Below are 16995 nucleotides of genomic sequence, written 5' to 3'. Positions count from 1 at the left end.
ATGATATCACATCACACAATAAATAAAATATATGAAATCACATCATAAAATCATATGATATCAAATGACATAATAAATAAATATATCGCATCATATCATAAAGTCATATGATATCAGATCACAGTGTAAATAGAATATTTCAAATCACATCATAAAGCGATACGACTTGTTCGAAAACCCCATTTTGCGCACACATCCAACTGAGATATTTAAGATTGCTGAACACGACTGTGATATTAATTTGACTACATTGGCTAAAATAAAAAAAAGATATGTGTTTGTGAAGTTGTCTTGAAATGAACGTTAAATCGCATCATATGATCTCATACTTATTGACTTGCTATGGATGTGAAACAATCGAAAATCTACTCCTATTTAAATCGTAATAAAATGAAAATGTTAAGCAATAAACTTTAACGTGTTGCTTGATTGTGCATCTTTCCATTATTCAAATTGAGCTAGTCTGAAATTGTAAAAGATCAAACGAAATGCAGAAAAAGCTTAACGTTTAGATGTGATTCACATTCAACATCAGCCCTTGAAATTTAACCACCCTTTACATGGATGCAAATTTCAATTCGTACAGAACTAAAAATTCGCCTCAATGGCCAAAGGTGGCGAATTTCAAATTTGTCTTGAGCGAAGTTCAGATATGAACTAACGTTCCTGCGCATACAGTTCAATTCAGTTTGTGTAAAAATTGAACTCAGCAAAACCCATAAAAATAGAATAAAAATCTATTTTTTATTTAAAAATTTTACTAACAAATTTTTATTTATTCATCAACATTTTTTAAAAAATCTGCATGTCTAAGAATTAAACCTCTCGCTCGAAACCTGTTATCCCCTACCGGAGTTGGCAACATTACAAAATGTTCCTAAACAAAACCGTTAACTTACTATCCACAACAGCACGGCGGCAACACACCAAACTCTCCAATTGGAGCGTAACACCAAGCAATCCATAAGTGGAGAGAAATGCTGTTCGTCGCTTGAGCGCCAATTTGTTCCACACGCAGCTCCACTATAGCTTCACTGCCAACGGAGCTGCTGCTGCCGCTGCCGCTGTTGCTGTTGCTTCTTTGGAAGCTACAGTTCGCCTCAACTTGAATTGACAGCCCAAATTCAGTTGCAGTTTGTGTTTCGTGCGCGACGGTTCGTTAGCGGTGAAAATACGCTTTTTGGCTCACTGCCGATTGCAAAGCAGAGAAAGCATTGAACGGTAGATAGACTCCACACACTCTGGTTGAGTGGTGTTGGCATTCGCTCCAGCGCATGTAAATAGTTGGAGTGCGATTGTATGTAGTGCGACCAGTTACGTTCGGGGTTCACTTAAGTGCAGTGCGGTTTTAGTGCAAATTTGGCAGTGAAGCAGCAGCAGCAACTGTAGCAGCGCAGCGCCAATACCGGCGACCGGTTGAAGTTGCGTAGCCGTAGCCGTTGCAAGTGCGTTTGGTGCGTTAGTGAACGGGTGCTTAACTGCGTGCCGCACAGTGATTGATTGACGTCTGTCAGATACAGTTGCAATCGCGTGTCGCTGACATTGTGTACACATCATTACGTCTGTAGCCGATACTAGATTGAATGCGTTGAGTAGACGTAGTTTGCATTCGCAGAGGCACTGTAAAATACTCGTTAAATTGTGAAAAAAAAATAAATATTTACATACATACAGACACACTCGTAAATTGCTGCTGCTGTGCAATGCGCGTTCGGTGTTGTGCGAAAGTGAAGTGCATTTTATGGTTATTCAATACAATTTCTAATGAAACCTTCAAGCGAGTGGGCGCATAAAAATCACTGAAAATACACAATGAAAAAGTGCAGATATGCATAAATAATAAGTTAATATTCTGTGTATATAGGTATGTGTGATTTGAAGAACAAGACCAAGTTAATTTTCTAATATCCAATTTGGTGATTTGGTGGCTCATAAAAATTGTTCAGGTTGTTTTTGTAGCGGTATTTATATTGTTTTTTTTTTCCTGTTGTGTCATTTGATTCTCTGACTCTTTTGTGTAGGCTTTGAATTTGCCTTCGAAATGAGCTGACGATATCCATTTGAAACGCTTCGCTACTTTTTACCGTCAAAACCAGAACTGAGTTGCTTTGAAAGCAGAGACGTTCAAGTGCAAGTGCCGTGTCTTTCTGTGATCTTTGTGCTTTAATCTAAGTTTTTGTGCTTTATTGATTATGTGAAATATAACGCGTTTTTTATTTACGGTTCGTTTGCTGGTCAGCATCTGCTTTTCAGTGGAATGAATTTTATTAAGACATTTTTTATTGCTTTAGAGATTTTGAATTATTCAACCAAAAAAGAAAAAATAATAATAGTACTAATGAAGTATAACAGTAAATAAGTACACAGGGTGCCTTATATAGCATTTTGAATTTAATTTAATTCGATTATAAATAAAAGGCGCATGAATATTTTTCTGTGATCTCAAGTTTTTTGTAAGAACGAGCAAACTTCTTTCAAAACAATTTTTCAGTAGATTTTCTCTCATTTCGGCACTTATATCAACAAAGCGCTATGGACCAAAAGCCCCTCAAAAGTGTCGAAAATAGCAAGCGATTGGTCGATTTTAATGAAACTTCGGTGAAAGAGGTTTTTGAGGACGCGGATTACTAAACTGAAGTTAATTTCTCAATATTCGAAATGGCGGACACAATTTAAAGAACAAAAATCATTCGATTTTAAACCTCCGTTGAACACCTTTTATGGGCACACAGGTCTGGCTTTTTATCGCCCTGCTCGAGGATCCCTTTTAAAAGATTACATCTATAAATCGGTAGAAAGTTAAATTTTAGGAAGTAACCTGGAAGCTCAAGTCGTTAGCTATTATAGAAATATGTTAAATTCACGTCCAAAGTCGAAAAAGTCTGGCCAGCCGGGACCCAGGTGCCCAACGAAGAGTCCATTAGCTGCTTCTATGACTAGTTGGTGGTTTTTGTTTGGCTCTTGTAAGCAGTGCTAATTGTAAGCAATAGGATTGCTTTACTTAAAATATTTTTAAAATTAAAGAAAAATCTACATGCGAAGATGCAAAATGCAAAGCAATGGCGCGCTCTGACCGCCAAGAATAAATTTTATGCGCTATAAGCCAAATAAAATAATAAATAATTAAAAAAAAATCGAATAAAAATTATAAAGACTAAAAATAAACTTATGAAAATAAAAAATATAAATAAAAAATTTTTTTAAATACAAACGATTATGGAAACTAAAAAAATAAAGAAATTATAAAAAAAAACATTGTTCAAAAGATTATAAAAAATAATAAAATTAAATATAAAAATTGCCAAAACGATTATGTTAAAAAAAAATTTAAAAAATCAAAAACAAAAAAAATTAAAAAAAAAATTATAGAAATATACAAATTAAAAATAAAATTATGAAAAATTTCACAAAATTAAAATAGAGTATCGAAATTAAAAATAAAAAAATAGATATATAGAAATATTATACAAACTAAAAACAAAATTATGAGAAATTTCAAAAAATTTAAATAGATTATCGAAATTAAAAATAAAAAATTTTAAAATTAAAAAAAATATTTAGGGTATAAAAAAGAAAAAAAGTGTAAAAAAAAAAAAAATTTAATGAAAGAAGATTATAGAAATTAAATAAAAGGAAATTAAATGAATAAAAACATTTTAAAAAAGATTATGAAAATATAAAATTATAAAATTAAAAAAAATATATAAAAAAGTTATAAAAATGAAAAAAAGTATTAAAATTGCCAACAAGATTATAAATGTTGAAAGCTATTAATAAAAATTAATAAAAATTAAAAAAATAAACAAGGAAAGTAAAAATTAAAAACTATAAAAATTAAAACAAAATTATTAAAAATAAAAACATTTTAAAAACGATGATAATTATTAAAAACAATATATGAAAGAAAAAATCATAAATTAAAAAAAATGTAAATAATATTATAATTATTAAAAAAAAAATTTTTAAAATTATAAAAATTAAAAAAAGTTAAAACAAAATTAACTAATTATATTTCATAAGTCACCTAGTCCATTTAACCAATTCTAAACTTGATTTCGGTAAATGATTGCCAAATTGAAAAAAATTATATTAATTATAATTATATTATAAAAAATAAAAAAAATTAAAAACGATTATAAATATTAAACACAATAAATGAAAAAAAAATTATAACTTAAAAAAAAATGAAGTAAAATTATAGAAATAAAAAAAAAATAAAAAAATTATAAAAATAAAAAAATAGAACAAAAGTTATAAAAATTAAAAAAAAAATTATGTAAACTAAAAAAAAATCAAAACAAAATTAATAAATTACATTTGATAAGTCGTTTTTATAACTTGGTATGTTAAATTGATCCCACATCTTAGCAAAAAAACCTGTATTAAGTGAGTTATAACCCGCAATTCTTACACGCCATTTTATTTCACATCTCACAGCATCACGAAATCTCTTGTTCACTGATCACTGCTAATATTGGGATCACCAGTTTGATAAGAGCATTCCACCGTGATTGCACACTTTCGCTTTTATCATCTTTTGTGGTTTAGATATAAAAGAAACTGACACTTTGCATTGAGAGGCAATCGAATTGAGCAAAAAGTTTCCGAGTTATGGCGGTAACCAAACGTATTATAGGTCAAAGATCCATTATTTTTTAAATTTAATTTTATTTTATAAAAGTTCATATATTGTATTTTTTTCTGTTCAATTTAATAAAGGTTTATATAATAATTTTATAGTTTTTTAATTATTTAATTTCATTTTTATTTTTATTTATATTTGGTATAATAACTTTATTTTTATTCTATCTCATTTTATTTGACATAAGTTTGTATAATGATTTTATTCTTATTCTATTTTATTTTAATTCTATTCTATTTAATAACAGTTTATATAATAATTTTATATATCATTTTTAATTTTATTTTATTTTATAAAAGTCTATTTTAGAAAATTTTATTTAATAATTTTACTTTAATTTTACTTTAAAAAAGTTTATGTATCTAATATTTTTTTTGTTTTTATTTTAATTCTATTTTATTCAAGTTAATATAATTATTTTATTTTCTATTTATATAATTTTGTTTTCCTATATAAAATTTTATAAAATAATTTTAGTTTTGTTTTATAATTTTAATTTTTTAATTTAATTCTATTTCATTAAGATTTATTTAATAATTTTATTTTTATTTTATTTTATTTTATAAAAGTTTGTTTAATAATTTTTTTAAATTTAATTTTATATTACTAAATTTTATGTAATAACTTTATTTAATTTTTAATATATTTATTTAATTTAATTTAGTTCATAAAATTTTATATAATAAATTTATTTTATTTTTAATTTAATTCTATTTTATAGAAGTTTATATAATTATTTTATTTTTATTTAATATACTTTTTTTAATTAAACTTTATTTTATGAAAGTTATAATATTATTTTTTTGTTATTTAATTTTATATTATAAAATTTTATATAATACTTTTTTTTCTTTTATCTTAATTTTTAAAAGTTTATATAATAATTTAATTTTATTTTATTTAACATAGACTTTTATTAATAGTTTTTTTTTTGTAATTTAATTTTATATTGTATTATAAAATTTTATATAATAATTTGGTTGTAATTTTATTGTATTCTATAAAATTTTATGTAACAATTTAATTTGTTTTTAATTTAATTCTATTTTATTCAAGTTCATATATTAATTTTATTTTTATTTAATTTAATTTTTTTTATTTAATTTTCTATTATAAAATTTTATCTAATAATATTATTTTTATTTTATTTTAATGCAATCATTTTATTTTTTTTAATACAATTCCATTTTATAAAAGTTTATACAATAATTTAATTTTCATTTATTTAAAATTTTTTTAATTTAATGTTATTTTATAAAACTTTGTATAATAATTTTGTCTTTATTTTATTTTATAATACAGTTTTCTAGCAAACTTTACGACGAATTAAAAAATTTGTGGGTACATGTTTTCTTAAACGATTACAGTTTCTAAATTGAATCAGTTAAACAAGCTACAACAAAAAGCAGATATGGGAAGAAAGTGGCAATGATAAACTCTTTGGGAAAAGTATTTTTAGTATTTTTATCCAAACATATATTATTAATTTATGCTTTTCATTTCATTTCCATTCAATAGTTGAAGAAAATTGTTTTTCTACATATGTGGATTAAAATTATATAATTGAAAGTTAAATTATTAAAATTATTTATTCGCACTTTTCTAAAATTTTCAATACGCTTATCAAATATTTAACATAACTGCCAAGCTCGATGAGTTGAAAATCTTGATAGTTCCTAACAAAGTGCGGTCCTCTTAATAAGTCGCACAAAATTTATGAATTGGGCGCCCTCGAAAATCACAATAACTAATTTTATTTATTTTCTTTAGACTACTAGTTATCGCGCTTCCACTGTGCATACGCAAATCACAAAAGGAAGTGCCTCAGCTGCAAATTGGGAGCTTCTTAAAGGCTAAATTTGTTAGAGTATAATGAAAGTTTCCCAGTTCAAAATTGGCTGTTTTTTACGAGTTATAAAGCTTAAATTCATAATTCTGAAAATTTCAGAGCTCAAATGGAGCCCGGAACCCAAGGGTTTACCCAGCTTAATCAGCTTATAATGATGCCACTAACTAGCTGCTTTGCTAAAAATTAAAAAAGGCCTAATTTTTTTTAGTTTCTTTGAATATTAAATTATAATTTATTTATCTATTTCTTATGTTTTTAATATATCAAAATTTGTTGGCTGCTATTGAAATACCAAAATAAATTTCTAGCCTTTGAATGAGTCTGTATCAATGTAGAAGCACTGGCCTTCACCGCATATCCAGCACTTTGAAGATATCTTCGAGGGCATGTGCCATGTAGGTAACTTGTTGTAGAAAATTCGCCCAAAATTTTAACTAATACTCGTAAGATAAATCAGGAGAAAATCTTCTTTCATCACTACAATTGACTTTGGAGGTCTCTTAGTAACATCTTCAAGGGCAGCTCGTCTTAGCTAAAATAACTTTGTCTAACCTAATAGGTCTATTTATAAGTTCGTGCGGTTTTACAACAGATGGCGTAACTTGATTATTATTCCATCGATCCACATTTCCAAACATTCATTGGAGAGCTACTGTCGTAAGGCACAAACGTCAGTATAAGTTTTTTATTTGAAGCGTAAACAACAATATTTTTACCACACTTGAAAATGTCGAATTTCGTGCCAAATAATGTGTTTTTGCGGGGAATTCTTCTTCATTATTTTAATATGAAGAAAAAAGCAGCCGAAAGTCATCGTATCTTGGTGGAAGTTTATGGTGAGCATGCTCTATCTGAGCGAACGTGCCAGAAGTGGTTTGCACGCTTTAAAAGTGGTGATTTTGGCTTGGAAGACGAAGAACGCGAGGGTGCGCCGCCAAAGTTCATGGATACCGAATTGGAGGAATTGCTCGATCAAGATCCGGCTCAAACGCAAGAAGAGGTTGCAAAAACTTTGGGAGTTGATCAATCAACCATTTCCAAACGTTTAAAAGCCATGGGAATGATCCGAAAGGTAGGCCATTGGGTGCCGTATGAATTGAAGCCAAGAGACGTTGAACGCCGTTTTATGGCATGCGAACAACTGCTTCAACGGCACAAAAGAAAGGGTTTTTTGCATCGAATTGTGACTGGCGATGAAAAGTGGGTCCATTACGACAATCCAAAACGTCGGGCAACGTATGGATACCCTGGCCATGCTTCAACATCGACGTCGGCGCAGAATATTCATGGCCTGAAGGTTATGCTGTGTATCTGGTGGGACCAGCTGGGTGTTGTGTATTATGAGCTACTGAAACCGAATGAAACGATTACGGGGGATGTCTACCGACGACAATTGATGCGTTTGAGCCGAGCACTGCGAGAAAAACGGCCGCAATACGCCGATAGACACGACAAAGTTATTTTGCAACATGACAATGCTCGGCCACATGTTGCACAAGTGGTCAAAACATACTTAGAAACGCTCAAATGGGATGTCCTACCCCACCCGCCGTATAGTCCAGACCTTGCGCCATCCGATTACTATCTCTTCCGATCGATGCAACATGGCCTGGCTGACCAGCACTTCCGTAATTACGATGAAGTCAAAAAATGGATCGATTCGTGGATTGCGGCAAAACCGACCGAATTTTTCACAAAGGGAATCCGTGAATTGCCAGAAAGATGGGAAAAAGTAGTAGTAAGCGATGGACAATATTTTGAATATTAAATTTGTAACCATTTTACGTCAATAAAGTTTCAAATTTCGAAAAAAACCGCACGAACTTATTCATAGTCCTATTAACATTAACGTTTTCTCAGTTTATTTAGTAAATACATTTTTGTTTTTATTATTAATGGCGTAAAAACCAAAAGCAGTTATGCATATTTCAAATTGTTTCATTTAAAAATAATTGCAATATTTTTATCACACCCCAAAGCGCATAATTAATGCCTTGAGACTAAGTGCTATAAAAATAATTGCAGTTTATAATAAAAAAAAAATTTTGTTACATATTTTCAGATGCAGATTTTAACGCATTATAAAGAGAATATAAGTGAACACAAAACTATTGTAAATAAAAAGACAATTAATTTATACTAAAAACGGCTTATCGAGTCTATAAAAGCCAGCGAATGGCCAACGGGAAAAAAGTTGCGCGAGCTTAAACTAAGACATTATTTTCGATATGCGACAGGTGCATTAAAGCGTGAAAAGCCTCAAAATTTTAGTATCAACATTTAGCTAATTTATAGCCAAAACAAAAACAAAAATAGTGCGAAATAAATTAGTGATGCTAAAATATAAATAACCAATGGTTATTGGGCAAGTTTCTACATCATTAAAAACACATCAGAATATTTGTATGATAGTCGAATAAAAAACACAATTTTGCTACAAACATAAAAGTGAAAAATTAATAGTGCCATAAATCAGCAAGAATCACAAAAACAAAATATTTAATGGTAAGTTCAATTTATGCATATTTTTGTTTTTGTTTGTGTTTCTGTTATTTAGGTTTTGCTTAATTTATTGCGTACAATAAAAAATTAACACAAAGCATTTTTAATTATAATCGGGTTAACAAAATTATTAATAATGGAACTTAATATTAATTAAAAAATTTTTTTAAATAAATTTTATAAAACCAAAACCAGGTTTTTGCTTTTATTTAAATTTAAAACCAAAAATTTTTGTTTCTCGACGATGAATACCCGCCAAGCTGTAATTATAAAGGGTTATCTACCTAATAAAAAAAAGCTTTTTTTTTAATAAAAATTATCGAATTTTCATTTCATTGTAAAGAGGAAGGTATGCCGTTAATAGTGGAAAATAACATCAGGCAAATGACCACCACGACCACGCTTACAGGACAATATCCTTTTCATGAAATTTTCCATACCACAATTGCAAAGTGACTGCCCTATGTCCTCGATAGCCTCACGAATTCCATCTTTCAGGTCTTGAATCGACCCTGACTGATCAGATGTTGGCGTAGACCTTCTCTTTCACGTGGTCTCAAAGAAAAAAGTCACAAGGTGTTAAATCACAAGATCTCGGTGGCCAATTGTGATCACCTCTTCTAGAGATAACACGGTCCGGAGACTTTTCCCCTAAAAGATCAATGGCACGTAGCGCTGTCTTGTTAAAACAAACGCTGTCCAGATCAATACCATCCAATTCCGGCCATAAAAAATCTAATCATCTCTCGATAGCGATAGAAAAAACCCTTGGAAAACTCTCAATGTAAAAGGTCTTTCAAAACTGAAAGACGAAAAAAATTTTTTTACACTCTCTTGCGCGATCTAAAAGCTTTTCAAAATAGCGTTTCAGGTAATTGACCGGAACCCGGAACGTCCTTCAGGAAGTCGGTACAAGCCTTCTGGATGATCTCTACGGACGGAAAACGTCTTCCTTTCATGGTCAGATGCAATTTTTCGAATAAGAACATGTCACAGGGAGCCATATCAGGCGAAAACGATGAGTGAGTGATGGTTAAAATGCGATTTCTAGTCAAAAAATTACTCACAAGAGTGGATCGATGAGATGGTGCATAATCATGCAATAAGCGTCAGCTTCCTCCTTCGCGGTATTCAGAGCGACGCTTCAAAACGCCAAGTTAGAAAATTTTATTGATGGTTTGGCCCATTGGTACTAACTCCTTGTAGACAATTCCCTTGGAATCGTAAAAACAAACGAGAATCGACTTGATTTTTGACTTCTCCAAACGCGATTTTTTGGGTGGTGGCTCGTCTGAAATCGTTTGAGGCTTAGCTTCAGGTTCCTGTTGGAAACACCCTGTTCCATCACCAGTTACAATGTTGCAAAAAAAGTTCTCGTCTTTTCTCGCCTCTTTAGTGAGTTCTTTCGAATGTTGAGTTCTGAGCAATTTTTGGTCCACAGTTAAATTGTGCGGAAGGAAACGTGCACAGACCTTTCGTAAGCCCAAATGATCAGTTAAAATACGATAAATCGATGTTCTGGAGATATTCAACTCCGATTCCATGAATTTCAACGATGATCTCGATTCATTTTTGATAAACTTACAAACAATTCGAAGGAGTTTTCGGTGATTATTGATTTTGGGCGGTCCGTATGTTTATTGTCCTCATTTATGCCCTCACAACCATGTCTGAAACGTGCAAACCACCCATGAATTCTGGAACGAGATAGAAAATCATCGCCATAAACTTTTTTCAGCAATTCAAAATATCAATTAAAACAACATTTGATATTAGCTCTTTATTCAAAACTCACTTTTGTACTGATGACACAACCATACTGACACTTTAGACACAATAAGCCTCTACTGAACCGAATGTAACCAAGCTTTCACTGGAGGTCAGCTAGAGATGTAACTTCCAACGCACTAACCCATTGAAAAGATGGCGCTATCAAAAACATTTTTATGACAGCAGTCTGGTTTATTTTGGACTTCACCTTGTACATATTTTTTTGCAATTTTAAGTTTCAAAAGTATGGCTTTTATATAAATAAACAAACGTACATACATATAAACACGATGACTTCATTCCGAAGTTAAAACAAATCTTTCAGACACTCATATCGCACAGTGTTTCCTCACATAGTCACACACACTCACACCTTCACACTCTCATAGTGAATTAAACTCCGTCTGAACACACGCGTTTTAATAGCTTTACAAATTAAAAACTGTAATTTAATGTTAAATTACAAATTCTAAAAGTGTATTATTTCAAAAGTGTAATTTGCATATTTTAAAAAATGCAAATAAGCAAAAACATGCTTTTTATAATCGTAATAATATTTAGATTTAAATTTAGATGAAGTGCGGAAAGTACAGCGAAATTTAATTGCAAATGAATTATGTGAATATAAACGATTTGGCTTTGGCTGCGAAACTAGTTGAAAGTGCAAAAAATAAAACATTCAAGTTGTAATATAAAATTTTATAAAAAATATTTTGTGGTAGTTGTGTGACTTTTTGATTACATAAAAGGCAAGGCGAATCTATTAAAGGGGGTGTTGGTAAATCAGCTGAGTGTTGTTTTTTCTTCGCCGTGTCCATGTGGCTGTCAGCTCAGTATAAAACAAGGCGAGTCCATTATTTGTTTTCTAGTTTCTCAATACTTTGCTTTGACAATCAAACCTGCAGAACAGTGTTGATGGTCTAGTGCCACCACTTTTAATGCATTCGCCTGCAATTCTAGCAAATTTCAATGCAAAGTTACTTACGAGCATTTTGGTATTCTGACAGTAGTCACTAGACACCAGTCAAAAGCTACTATTAGGTTGTTCAGAAAGTAATTTTGTTTTTTTGTGGATACATAGAGCATCAAGGCTAAGCCCCGGCCTTTCAGTTGGTCCTAAACAGTTGAATTCGATAAATTTACCCTCTAACGTATTGTTTACATGAACTAACGCCTTTATCGATGGCAGGGTGGGCGGTGGTGTATATTCCGAACATCTGGGGATCTCCTTCAGTTTTCGGCTCCTCGACTACTGTAGTGTCTTTCAGGCTGAACTGATGGCAATAGTCCGAGACACTGGTACAGTGTGATACGATACCTGGAGATGATATTTACATTTTCACAGATAGCCAGGCGGCGATAAAATCCCTCACAAAACAGTCGATACCCTTCGAAGTAGCCATGAAATGCCGCGCATCTCTTAACGAGATGGCTGAGTCATTTCGCCTATTGATAGCCTGGGTTCCTGGCCATTACGACGTTGAGGGGAACTGCAGCGCCGATGAACTAGCGAAAATCGGTACCAAATTGACTGATGAGAATATAGACAATGATATAGGTAAACCCTTGCAAACATGTAGACTACGTATCCGCGAGGAAATTGTAAGAGTAGCGAATGAAAGATGACGTAATGAAGCCACTTGCAAAATCGCACGACAGCTGTGGCCGACTTTCAATGCTAAACGCAGGGAACTTCTACTAAGAAGAGACAAGCACAGTCTTAACACACTGATTTCAGTTATTACGGGGCACTGCCTAATCGGTAGGCCCGCCCAGAGGATGGATGCGCAAACACATGACTTCTGCAGAAGTTGTCTAGACGACATCTATTCAGACGTAGACTCGCCATTTTGGGCGGACATTTCTTCAACGAGTTAGAAGACCTCGGCTCTGTCGAAATTAAAGACCTTGCGAAATTTTTGAATAGCACACATTGGTTCCAGAAGGTTTCAGGAGGCCCAGGCGGCATCACAATAGGCCATGAACCTGAGTGTGTCCTACAATGGACAACCGCTTCAACCTAACCTAACCTAATGCCTTTATCGCGTCTTTATCAGCTTCCACCGGCCTTCCAGAACGTGGTGCATCTTCGACATCAAAATTGCTGAATAGAAATTTTGCAAACCATTTCTGGCACTGGCGTATTGTCAACACATCGTCCCCATATACATCGATTAATTTATTTCTGGCTTGAACAGCATTTTTACCTTTTCTAGAGTAAAAAAGTAAAATATTAAAATATGACGAAAATGCTGCTTATTGCTCTCCGCATTTAAAAGGACACCGACCAAAAACTTCAGCGTAAAATGAATTGAAATTATTCACACACAAGCCTTGCTATATCAGCTGTCAAAACATATAATGACAATGCGACTTAAGTGTGAAGTTAGCTGTGAAAAAATACAATTAAATCCTCTGTGGGGAAAAAACGAAATTACATTCCGAACATCAAAATTTAATAAAAAATAGAAACATACAAGAACAAAAACAAAAAAATACAAATATAAAAATAAAAATACTAAAATACAAAATAACAAAAAAATACTATAGCACTTTAAACTTTTATCTGTTAAACGTTTTTTCATTTTTATGAAAGCAACTAAATTTTATTTTTTTTTTAAATAAAAAGTTGTATCATGATTTCCTACAACGGAAAAGCTACAACGGAGCCCCTATAAGCCTTTTTAGCTTTTATTTTGTATTTCTATTGGTAACTTTTTCTTTTGTCAAAATATGAAAGCTTTTAATTTTTATTTAAAACATATGCCCAAACCTTGCCAACATGCCCAAATCATTACGAAAAATCGAATGGCACGAGCCAATCGATGTGACAAGGTCCTCAGTAACTTCTCTAACGGTGATTCGACGATTGGCCAATACCATTTTCTTCACTTCATTAATTTTTTCGTGTGTTGTTGAAGTGCTCGGGCGTCCGGCACGCCGGCACGCTTTTCGTCGTTCACATCTTCTCGGCATTCTGAGAACATTTTGTGCCACCCATAAACGTTGCTTTGGTCCAAAGTAGCTTCTCCGTATGACACAATCAACATTCGGAATGCATCCGCACACTTAATTTCATTTTTCACACAAAATTTGATAAAACTTCTTTGATCCATCTTTTTGAATAGGAAAAATCGAAGACGAGCCGAAACACGTGCAAGCAAAGCAGCTGTCAACAATAAACTGAACATTCAAAATGGCCGAGCTCGTCTGCATGAGTGGTAGACATAAGTACCAACAAATCGCCACAAAAAAAATTGCAATTAGAATATACGTAACCTGCGAAAATTCAAAATTCGCGATACTTTTTGAACACACCTGGTATGCCCTATCCACTGCCACTTCCTTTTTCGAATTTCAGTCGTCACGTCAAGCTGGTTAGCTATTTTTAGCAGGTCCGAGTTGGATATTGTACCGGGCCAAAAAACTCGCAAAATACGGCGCATGCACCGGTTGACAGACGTTTGCAGTCGTCTCGTTATTGCTACGGTTAGTTTCTATGTAGTGAACCATATAGAAGGATAAATTTGACATTTGCAACTCGATTTCTTAGTTTTGGCTTTTTATGTTCTTCTTTAATCGCCCCACCTTACCGATACCTGTTCTCATTTATTGTATGATTTCAAGTGGTTTCAATATCTCACAATAAATACGACAAAGTGTATATAAGACTTCAAACACCCTTAGGATTATTACAGTACTTATATATATTCTTCTCGTTTCAAGTTTTGGAGGTGTGCTCACAATATAGTACATATACAAGGTGAAGTTAAACAAAACTGATCTAAAATATAAATGACAGGAGCTTTGTTCTGATAGCTTCGATTTTATTTATTCACAATATTCCACTCTGGCCTCGATACACGAATTCCCCCTGATCTAAAAGCTTTTCGAAAGAGTGTTTCAGCTCTTTGACCGGATTCCGGAATGTCCTTCAGGATGTCGGTATTAGCCTTCTGGAAGCCATATCAGGCGAATACGGTGAGTGATTGATGATTAAAATGCCATTTCTAGTCAAAAAATCAGTCACAAGAGTGGATCGATGAGATGGTGCATTATCATGCAATAAGCGACAGCTTCCTTCTTCGCGGTATTCAGGGAAAATTCGACGAATGCGATGCAACAAATGCTTTAAAACGCCAAGATAGAAAATTGGTACTAACTCCAAACGTGTTTCACATGCCACTCTTCTCACAGTCCATGAAATTCGGTGTTATTTTTCATTCGCTTTTTACGTTCATTATCCTTATTAACTCTATTATTCCGAAGTCATTGTCATAGCTTTTTTTTGCGACAGTGTCTTAGTGATTCTAAAGACCCATACACTAGAAAAATCTCATATATAGTACATACATAATGCTTTAGTCCGTTCGAAGTTGGAGTATGCCTCCGTCTTCTGGATCGATATTCTTAAATTTTTAGAAGTGGCCCATTACGATCTTGTTGAACAAAAAGAAGATAATTTGTTTGACTGTCCAAGGGATGTCTTTGTTAGTGATTCAGAAAATGATAGACGGTACAAATATCAAATATCAGACCAAAAAAACCAAGAAAACCCGTAATTGTTGCGAGTGATTCTGAAAATGAAGACAACGGTTATGATGGTGAAGAAAATTCTTCTCTTTTCTCAGAAGAATAGATTGAAAGCAACATTTTACGAAATTTGAAAAGCTTTACAATGTAACTGCTGATTGTAATAACCCACAAAGTATTAGTAAAGTGACAAAGTTAATCTTCGGTAACGACTTTTTCGAGTTGCTTATGGTTCAAACAAATCTGTATCATCAACAGACTGAAAAATGATACACAAAAAAAATTTTGGTAATGTTTAAAATGGACTGCCGTTGCTAATAATGGCATAAAAAAGTTTCTGGGATTAATAATTAAAATAGGACAAACACGAAAGTTACACTAGAGGGAATATTGGTCAACAGATTCGTTACTAGAAACTGCTATATTTTCAAATATAATGTGAAGAAAGCGCCTCAAACAAATATTGACGTTTTTCCATTTTAACGACAATTTGCAAACACTAGTTCGTAGCAATAGACTCTCAAAACTGGAACCTCTTTTGTATTATTTTTTTCCACATTATGGTTTTACCCAAGTGACCTGTTGTTCAATCATTCCCAAAGCATAGAATCGCCTGGAAATGGACTGGCGGTTTACTTCTAATACTGAAGCAAGCTCTTCTTACGTTTGACACGGATCCTCATTTAGCAATGCATCCAATTCAGCGTCTTCGAAGGTTTTTGGCCAACCTTCACGCGGACGGTCGCCAAGATTAAAATCAACGTCTTTGAAGCAACGGAACCAATCTCGGCACGTTATTTCACTTAAGGGGTAACACCACTGTAGAAATTTCAAAAACTTGATTTTTTTTTTATAAGCTTAAACAATTCTTTGAACCTTTTAAAATACAGCACAAAAAGTTGTATACGTTACCGAAGTTTATTTCATAAATATTTTAAGCTTTTTACCAAGCGTTAGTGACTGCTACCTAACGACTTCTCCAAATTTCCAAACTTTAAACGCGTTTTTCTCAAAACACGTTTTCTGAAATTGGCACGCAGCATAACTCAAACAATTTTAAATATTTTTAATCAGGTTTTTCACTACGTCTGTATAATAACCTTCTTAAGAGAAGAGCGTAGGGGATTTTCGATAGATTAATTTAAACGATTGTTATAATCGTTTAAGTGCCGCTTTTTTAGTCCAAAATAGAGTTTTTTCCTTCAAATGCTTGCTAATTCCACAAAAATAAATATTTTTTAAATCCCCTACATGTTTCTCTAGCTATTTTTATCTAGATTAAGAAAAAAATGTTTCTTTGTTCCAGATTAAAATTTGCACCCTCTTTGCTGCGTGCCGCGGAGCTCCTTCAAGAGAAACCACATTACAAAAATGTCTCCAGTGCCGCCATTTTGTAAAATTTTTCGATCAAATTTTGTAGTTTTGTATTTTAGTATATAAGTAATAACTTCCCAAATCAGAGTGATTGTTTTCCCGTTCCTTCTATACAAAAAAATTCTTTAAAAATCGTGTTTATTTTGCGCGTGCACAGTAGTGTTACCCCTTAAAGCAGCATCTCCACAAACTTCTTGTAGCTCTCGATGCGCTTCATTCGCCGTTTTTTTTTTTCGAATGAAAGAGGAAAATCTACACTTCCCGCAAATGGCGATTATTCGGCACAAAATCAGACATTTTCATAACACCAAAAGTATATGATCCC

At 32.4% G+C, this 16995-nt stretch overlaps 1 long non-coding RNA gene across 1 annotated transcript in view; it reads left to right on the top strand.

Annotated features, from left to right (window-relative positions):
- Positions 1-1038: 1038 nt before the first annotated feature.
- LOC128855718 (uncharacterized) overlaps positions 1039-16995 on the top strand; it is an 86831-nt gene continuing 70874 nt past the window's right edge. Inside the window, exons 1-2 of the long non-coding RNA XR_008453758.1 lie at positions 1039-1864; positions 8554-8996. This is a non-coding gene — a long non-coding RNA (uncharacterized LOC128855718). The remainder of the gene's footprint in view (positions 1865-8553; positions 8997-16995) is intronic.

The sequence above is a fragment of the Anastrepha ludens genome, chromosome 2 (assembly GCF_028408465.1).
Source record: "Anastrepha ludens isolate Willacy chromosome 2, idAnaLude1.1, whole genome shotgun sequence".
Taxonomy (NCBI): domain Eukaryota; kingdom Metazoa; phylum Arthropoda; class Insecta; order Diptera; family Tephritidae; genus Anastrepha; species Anastrepha ludens.
Note: the sequence above shows the minus strand (reverse complement) of the source record. Positions and strands in the feature narration are given on the sequence as shown.